Source organism: Peromyscus californicus, unplaced genomic scaffold (genome assembly GCF_007827085.1).
Source record: "Peromyscus californicus insignis strain IS unplaced genomic scaffold, ASM782708v3 Scaffold_4__1_contigs__length_199733344, whole genome shotgun sequence".
NCBI classification, from domain to species: domain Eukaryota; kingdom Metazoa; phylum Chordata; class Mammalia; order Rodentia; family Cricetidae; genus Peromyscus; species Peromyscus californicus.
Genome location: NW_026294562.1, coordinates 36349055 through 36358475, shown reverse-complemented (window position 1 = coordinate 36358475; position 9421 = coordinate 36349055).

Here is a 9421-nt window from a genome sequence, read left to right as displayed (position 1 = left end):
TGGCTTACCGACATCTTCACATGCTGCTTGTCATGGCAGCAGCTGGCAGTGTCTCCTCCCACCTTCCTGTTCTCTCAGTTCTCCTCTCTGTTAGTCCCGCCTATACTTCTTGCCTGGCTACTGGCCAATCAGTGTTTTATTTATTGACCAATCAGAGCATTTGACATACAGACCATCCCACAGCACTTCCCCTTTTCTTTTTTTTTTTAAAGAAGGTTTTAACTTTTACACATCTCCAAAGCCAGCTTGGTATATTTGGGAATTTGGGGGTAGCTTCTATTACTACTTCCTGCTGGAGCGGGGCGCTGTATCTTATGGGGACACAAAGAAAATTTTAGGATTATGGAGTAGTCCATGAGGGTGTATTGTCTGAGCCAGTTGCCTTGAAACGGTTCTGGATGTTGGATCATCTGGGCCATGGTGTCATTGGAGACCTTTCATGGGGTCTTGGATGGTCAAACCTGATGTATCTTAATCTGGAACAAATCCATAGCCTCTGGCTTTCTGTGAAAACAAAAGCAGAGCCTCCTTTCCAAAGCAACATATTCTTACATCCAAATTTTGAAGTCAAAGTACCTTTAAAATATACATTTTGGCATAACTCAACAGCTTTTGTAATCAAATGTTTTTCTTCAGTTACGAATATCAAAGAGAACATAATCCAGATTCTCTGTGTGGTAGCCATCTTTACGTGGCTTATTTTTTATATTACCTTGAGCCTATTGCTTTAAACTGAAGCATTCTAAGACTGAAACAGCACTGTGGCTGCTGGCTCTGCCCACTTCAGCTTCCCAACATGGCGGTGGGACATTTACCACTAGCTCTGGGAGCCATCTTGGGTCTATGCTTTTATCCAAGCAGTGTGTAGCTCAGAAACCTCTTTTTATTTTGTACTAGCAAAGGCTAAATCCACGATGCAGCATAATGTGCTGCTTGCAGAGGCCTCATTCCCACCATACTGCAGGTCAAGCGCACATGCCAGGAACCCGCCATAGTAGCTCAAACACACAGGCTGCCACTAACTTGAGAGAAACAATTAGGAACTGTTTTTAGCTCCATTTTAGAATCTTTTTTCTCAGGTTTTAGGTGGAAACTCTTGCCAACACGTTGGGTGCCATTTGTAGCTAGAGTTGTCCTGCCTGGCCCACAGTCAGGACAAATCTCTGTCACCTGCCAGTCCCACAGCCGCTCAGACCCAACCTAGTAAACACAGAGACTTATATTGCTTACAAACTGGATGGCTGTGGCAGGCTTCTTGCTGACTGTTCTCATATCTTAAATTAACCCATTTCTATAAATCTATACCTTGCCACGTGGTGATGAGCCCTATCCTTCTGAGTAAACCAACCATGTATGTGTCTTTTGGTCTTAAATAACTTCAGTTATAGGAGTTGCCTTTCAAGATGGCAGGGAATGGGCCCCATTGCCTAATACCTTATAGAGCATTTTAGTCACTAAAATAGAATGCCTTGTGATATCACCTCAGATAAGAAACTCACTTAAATCACAACAGGTGTGGTGATAATCATACCATAGGTCCCATTTGTACTATCATTTATTCTATCACTCAGAAGCCCTCAGCCTGCTAAAGAAGCAGAGTGGCATTTTAGAAGTGTGGATGAAGATGTGGTACCTACAGGGAACATAGATTTGGACATATGTTCTAATTTGCATAGTTCATATGCCTAAGTGTTCCAATACTTGGACCTAGTGACCAAGTGTTAGACATGGAATTTGCTTTCCTTATTCACACTCCCCAGTCTCTCAGGGGAATTTTATAGTCCATATTTTCACAACTCATAGCTCTTGGTTCAGTTTAGAGACAGAAGACATCCATCATCTTGGAACACTGTGAGAATTCTATTATACTGCTGATTCTGGATGTCACCGGATCACTTTGGAATCTTTGGGCTAAGAGATCAACAGGCAAGGAAATTAGCATCCATTTAAAAGTAATTGACAATGTTATTATTAGAAGAAAGGGTTGGTCTACTCAAGTGGGGGGAGTAAAAGTACCTATGCTACTTGGGGGCTCTGATCACTACACTTATTGCTTTCCCCAACACAATTTTGATCATATTCTGACAAGTATTGCTGATGCAACCTGAGAAATGCATGATGATGGAGGGCTCAGATCCCTTAGGGATGAGGGCCTGAGTCCCCATGGTAATTTACTAAGAGCTGTAGAAGGATGATCAGGGGTTGTGGGGCTCTAGAATGAGAAGTGGAGAAAGACAAAAAGACATGGATAGATCTACATAGCCATCTACAATAGTAGAAATACTTATAGCACGAATCTTAAAAGGTCTTATTAATAAAAATAAACCCAGAGCCAGGTATTGGGGTGAACACTGATTGATCAGAGAGACAGAACAAGCCACAACTACCTCACTTTGCCAATTCCTCAGCTGACCCTGTTTCCTCAGACTGGAAGCCTCTGAGTCCTCATCTGAATGGGTCTCAGCTGAACTGCTGCTCAAAAGCCTGAAAGCTCAACCAGGCTCTAGTTCCTGGTCCTCAAGCCTTAAATACTTTTCTGCTTCCTGCCATCACTTCCTGGAATTAAAGGCTCTTGTTACCACACCTAGCTGTTTCCAGTGTGGCTTTGAACTCACAGAGATCCAGATGGATCTCTACCTCTGGAATGCTAGGATTAAAGGCGTGTGTGCCACCATTTTCTGGCCTCTATATCTAGTGGCTGTTCTGTTATCTGACCCCAGATAAGTTTATTAGGGTGCACAATATTTTGGGGAACACAATATCACCACAAATACTCGTGTATTATCTCAGTAAACATCGGGAGAGTTTCTCCATGAAAGGGAAAATGCCAGAAATGATTTTGTATAAGTTACTTCCTGATGAAGTGCACTTGTTTTATGAGGCAAATTATTTGGGTGCAAGGCGTGATCTCCAGTGGATCTGTGGTACACCCATGTCTCACTTTAGGAATAGGGACTTATTTCTTCAGCTGCAGCTGCCGTGAGTGATTGCTGCTGACCACTTAGAGCTCAGGTCTTTGGAGGTAGAAACCCTCAGAATATAGCTTGTTCATCCTAGTTCACACACACACTCTCTCTGAGTGTGGCTCACATTCAACAGGCTATGAAATGGAAGCAGCTGACTCCTCTCTTTTACTTGGGACACTTCTCATGTGCTAATCCAGTTTCTGAGCCTCCTGTGGCACTGCCTGAGGCTGTTAGTCTTGCAGCACAGGTTAATTCTTTTTGTATTCAATCTTGAGTCCCCTCTAGTTAGTTCTCTTAATTCTCTTTTTCTATATCTCTACCCCCACATATGCTTCCCCAGAAACCAACCGCAGCAGGAGAACAATTTCTAAATCAGATGCTGGCACCAGGTCAAGTGCCACTCTCTCCCTCCTCTCTTTTTTTTTTTTTTGGTTTTTCGAGACAGGGTTTCTCTGTGTAGCTTTGCGCCTTTCCTGGAACTCACTTGGTAGTCCAGGCTGGCCTCGAACTCACAGAGATCCGCCTGGCTCTGCCTCCCGAGTGCTGGGATTAAAGGCGTGCGCCACCACCGCCCGGCTCCCTCCTCTCTTTAGTAAGATGGCCACCCCATGTGTGTGGATTTATATGCAGGGTCTGGATCATGACAGATGTACTCTACACTAAGTGATCAACTACCATAAAGTACAGTCACTTGAAAGTCTTTGCAACATGTCACATCCCTCTTTTACTGGATGGGAATTTACTCTGTCACAGTGTTTTTTCCTTTCTTTGATGAACCCCTAATTCCTGGTTGGGGACCTGTGTCACTGTTCCGTTAAACTTTCTGTCTCAGCCAGGGCTGTCTAACAAAGTGTGTCTATGAGCAGCTATGAAAGTGAGTTGAGAGTTTGAGGAAGACCTTAACTATGACTTGTCTGGTTATTGGGTTGTCTTCTTATGTACTCAGCATTGCCTCAAAAGTCACCTTGTTCTGCCACAGTATAGACTTGCAGTCTCTTTCAATAAAAAGAGGTTAGTTGGCAAAGTCTGGTAATTAAAAGCAATCTTCTTCAGGATATGGGTGCCAAAGGACTATTATCCCATGCAGTAAAGAAACATCTTGGATCCCAAGGAGATTGTAATTGGGTTGGATGATAGTCATTATAGACCAAGTCTTTATAAAATAGTTGCAAGTGAACTAATGTAGAGATTTAGTTTTCCAATCATACTGTCTGCAAATGACCTGCCAGATTTCAAGAGTAGAGTTAAAGAACCATTAAAAGGCTTCTGTGGTGGAGGAGATGAAGTGAGTCTAGTTGTGGAAGCCACTGAGTATATCTTTAGAGTCTTGCAGGTCCTCAGACATCTCGGTGAGAATGCTAATTTCATTAGCAAATGTGTGGTGTCCAACTCTATTTGTAATCAAATTGCATCCAAACCATTGGGTAAACCATGAGAGCTCATGGGAATGAATCATAATGAAACTGGCACCTCTCAAAATAGCACAGAGAAAAGGTCTGGAATGCCCATGGGATTTCTCACTTAGAAAAATCTCCATTCCAATGATTACTTTAAAGAAAAAAAATCCCTTTGCCGCACCCCATTTCAGCCGCACAAGTCAATTCATTTGGCTGGTGGAATTAAACTGAAGGCAGCTGTTGAGACTGACCCCACAAGGTGGGTAGTCCCTTAGTCATTCTACAAAACACATTATTTATTTACCTATTTATTCTGTAGTGTTTATTTTTGAGACAGGGTCTTGCTGTGTAGCCTTGACTGGCCTGGAACTCATTTTATAGACCAGGCTGGCCTCAAACTCACAGAGACCCAATTGCCTCTGCCTCCAGAGTGCTGGGGTGAAGGTGTGAGACACCAAGCCCAGAATCTACAAAACACAAGGTTTAAAAAAGGTTTTTTGTTCATTTGTTTTGTATTGTTATTTTTGTCATTTGTCCTGAACATGTGACAATTTTTTGTGGTTTTCAAAGAAGAAATAATGGATAAATGGCCTTCATTAATTCTATAAATGAGGTTACTTTTAAGCTCCTAAAAGATTTGAGAGTTCTATATGCATTATTACAACTGGATTTAATTATTTTTTTGTGTTTTCAATTTATTTTCTATAACATCAAAACACAAAAATCAAAACTACTTTCTTGCCACATTAATTACATTTCCCTTTAAGGACACTCATCCTAGCAAAAAGGCTGAATTATTTCCTCTACTGTTTTGTACCTAGAATTATAATTTCTTGCTTTGTGTAAAATTTCAGGTTTAAATAAGACTTCTCTGTTTTTTTATAACCAGTTACCTAAACTAAAAGTTCCCTTTAAATAAACAGGTACCATTGGGTGTCATTAGGCATTAAAAAAATCAGCTTATTAAAGTCAATTAAAATGGAGACTAAACCTGAAGATTCCCTGAGGATACAAAGGCAGCTAGGCCTAACTAACTTGATTTAAACACAACTTGAGCTCTTTCTTGTAAATGCCTCTGTTAAAGATAAACAGATTTAAGCTCCACTGAGTAGCCAAGTGACTTACATAACTAGGGACCTTCCTAATTGTAACCAAACACATTTTCCTTGCTTTGCTTTTGTGTTCTTTTGCTTTTGTGATATGAGCTGCCTCTTCATATCCCTTAACTACTTCTTGTTTGGAACTTTCCAATTTATGGATTTAAAAAAAAACATTAAAAAGTATTATTATGGGCCAGTGAGATGGTTCAGTGGGTAAAGGAGCTTGCCATCAAGTCTGATGACTGGTGTTTAACCATTGGAACTCACATGGGAGGGAGAAAAATGACCCCTGAAGGCTGTCCTGGAATTTCCACATATGAGCTGTGTGAGTCCCCAGACATGGACATTGAATACACGTATATAAAAATATTGAAAAGTTATTGTGCCTCAGTTTACCCTTTAAGAAACTTAAGATCCGCTGAGTGACTATTCTGAGCCAGGCACTGTATTTTGTGATAGAGAGAGGCCTAAGGTAAGCAGAGTACTGGGGATGCCCTGAGACTGTCTAAGCTGCAGAAGTGTTGTGAGCGTCAGTTCACTCGGGGTGACTGTGTTGCTGGGGGAGGGAAACTTGCTGTAAAGATAAATTTGAAATGTCTAGATGGAGATTGGCAATAAGATATTCTGAGTAGTCTGGAGAGCTGGGATCTCCTTACACTTGTTGCATCAGTCCCCTAAAAGTCCAAAAAGGCTGGCTAATTAAAAAGGAATGAAAAGTGTGTAAAAGTGTTAGTTCTTGTTTTACAAAGTAAAAATCAATGCCAGAAGAGTCAGGCTTGTAGGGGGTTGGGGCGGGGGTTATTGCAAGGAAACATGAGTTTCCTAGGAAAGCCAAGGAGGTAACATAGCTGGGCTTTTGGAACCAGCTGAGCACAGGACTTCTCCCTCAGTCATCCTGCTCTTCTTACCCTGCACTTCCTCCCTTGGCGGACCAGATTTCCTCCTGCATGTGGCAGAAGCCGAGGCCACGGAGGAGCCTCCAGTTCCATTTGATACAAGGCCCACCTTACTCATACAGCTCATCCTCAGTGGAGCTTAAATCTGTTTATCTTTAACAGAGGCATTTACAAGAAATAGCTCAAGTTATGTTTAAATCAAATTAAGATCTCTTATAAGGCTGGGCAGTGGTGGTGCACACCTTTAATCCCAACACTCAGGAAGCAGAGCCAGGCGGATCTCTCTGAGTGAGTTTGAGGCCAGCCTGGTCTACAGAGCGAGATCCAGGACAGGCACCAAAACTACACAGAGAAACCCTGTCTCAAAAAAAAAAAAAAAAAAAAATCTCTTATAAGGCTTAATTGCCTTTGTCTCCCCTGGGAATCCTCAGGCCTAGCTTCCATTTTACTTGATTTTAATAAATTGAGCATTTAAATGTCTGGTGACACCTAATGGTACAATTTATTTAAAGGGGATTTTGAGTTTAGGGAACTGGTTTAAAAAAATACAACTATTACTGGGGACTGTCAATGTAAGAATTCCCAATTTTCCCACCCCATTTTGGTGGTGTGGATACTCTACCTCAGTGAACTGAGGCTGTGTGGTAGGAACACATGATAGGATCTAGACTGTCAGAATTCCAACTAGTAGATGGTTGAGCAGTGGGGAAGGCTTTCTCAAGAACGAGGCAGCATGGAGGCACACACCTTTAATCCTAGGCTGAAGTAGGAAGGTCATGACTTCTGGGCCAGGTTAGGTAGCATGGTAAGACCTTGTCTTCAAGAAGAAACATACCAACTAACCAGCCAACTAAATAAACAAGTAAAAAAGTGATATCTAGAAAAAGATGCCAGCTGTTGACTCATTGCATGAATGTTTTAAAACTATGCTGTAGGAACAATTGGGGCATTGAACTAGTTTTGGCAAAATATATCCTATGGGCTAAATTTGGCTGGTAGTCCATTTTTGTAATCATCAACCATGAGTGACATTTAAAATTATTGTTAAGAAACTGAAAAAGAAGAATCACATGTGTTCTTGAAGCCTAGAAGACACCTTGTCTGGCTCTTTCCAACCACTGCACTGGCTCTTGGCATGCTCCATGAGAATATATGTTCCGTTTTTGGCTCTCTGGGCACAAACTTTGGTTCAGTCTTCTAGACTAAGATGTGAGGTCAATTTAAGACCTACCTGTGCCTCTGCTTCATCACCGGTACATTGGGAATAACAATGCCTGTTTTATGGAGTGGATGTGTAGCGCCAACTAATAAATACATGTAAGCCATCTGGAAAAACACTTGCTAGTACTTAAGGCTGTTAGCTGTCAGTATGGTGAATCACATGCATTCCAAGCATGCTTATATAGAGATATATATGAGAAAGATGTTCATGTATAGCATCCCAACATTACATATATATCATTGAATGTGCATGAATAAATAATGCATAAAATAGCATACATTTACATATGTGCTTATACATAAATTAATATATTTGTGAATATGTTAAACACATATATTGAAAATTTATAAGGCAGGGCAAAACTTCATTTTGATGGGTCAGATTAAAAACTAATAGCTCAAATCAGACCAAATGATATGAATTTGACATTGTCCTCAGGGTTAATCAGTCCTTTAAGAACAGAATTTACTTTCTATCATTAAGTGGGAACATTGCCAGTACAACAATACTAAATTTACAGTATCAACAAAACTCCATAGATGGAATGCTCATATCTCCCATTCAATATAATATATAATATAAGTTTCTATAAGTATGGATTACAATCTCTGTGAAGACAGTCATTGATTCACTGTGAATGTGTTTTATTCAGACACGATCCCCATCTAAGCCTACCTCTCCTTGCTCTTTCTCACCTTCTCACATTTGCATAAGTCTGGGCACATGTTCTTTATGACATATTGCAGGTGATATACATAGAAAAATATAGACACACAGTAATTTACCTGTGCCCATGCTTTATGTCACATACTATCTATAAAAAATTACCCTTATGATATTTTTATCAGAAATAAAAGTGAGGATTGACAAGGTATACCTGGCTGACTCTATTGCACTTCATTTAACACACAGAGTATAAAGGCTCATTTGGAAAAGATCTCTGTGAAAAGGGGGTTATCTCATGAATCAAGCACTTCCTATATATCTATTATAAATAATAAATGCATGCCACGTGTGTAGCTGGAAGAATGCTGGCAAAAGAACTATTGACATGCCAAAAAATACAACTAAAATAGCTTCTCCCACCAACACACTCCATCCCACTCAGCAAAAACTGGGCGGGCCAAATCCATCAATACTGATTTCAAGTTTCATCAGCAGGGATGTTTTGAACAACACTCTTTGGGTTACTTTTTCCATTTGGCATTTTTCACTAGCCTCAGCCTTTTCACCACGTATAAGTCTTCCCATGCCATTCAAGGGCGGGCTCATCCAGAAATCTTCCTGACATAAAGAGCAGTAGACTCTATTGCTGCTTGAAGAAGGCATTTCCTAGGTATAGACAGTCTTCATACGAAGATGGATCCATGGTGGAGGTGTCTTCCCGATCCCGTTTAATTTGGGGTTGTGGTGGTGATGGCATTTTTATATATTTGTTCTTGCTTAATCAGTCTCAGAGAAGGGCCATGTTGCTTTGTCAGGGAAGTATTGAGAAGATCACCATTCACTTGCTCTGAAGATTCACTCTGCTGCCTCTTTAATGAGACAGATGTCCTAGTTAGAGTTGTTGAGCAAGTAAGCACACTCTATCTTGAGAACATGGATACTCAGATCTGTTTATGGCTAGTAAGTAAGTGACTCACTCATCTTGAGCTGTCCATGTTCACATGATAAAGAATAAATCGTGATGTATCTTATACATTGAGGAGAATGCAGAACATCAGACTGTATGTTGTGTTCTTTTCCTGTACCTTCCAACCCATGCCTTCCTCTGAAGCAGTTGCCATAGCTTTTTCATGATCCCAACAAATCTAAGAAGCTATGATAAAATAAGAGATTT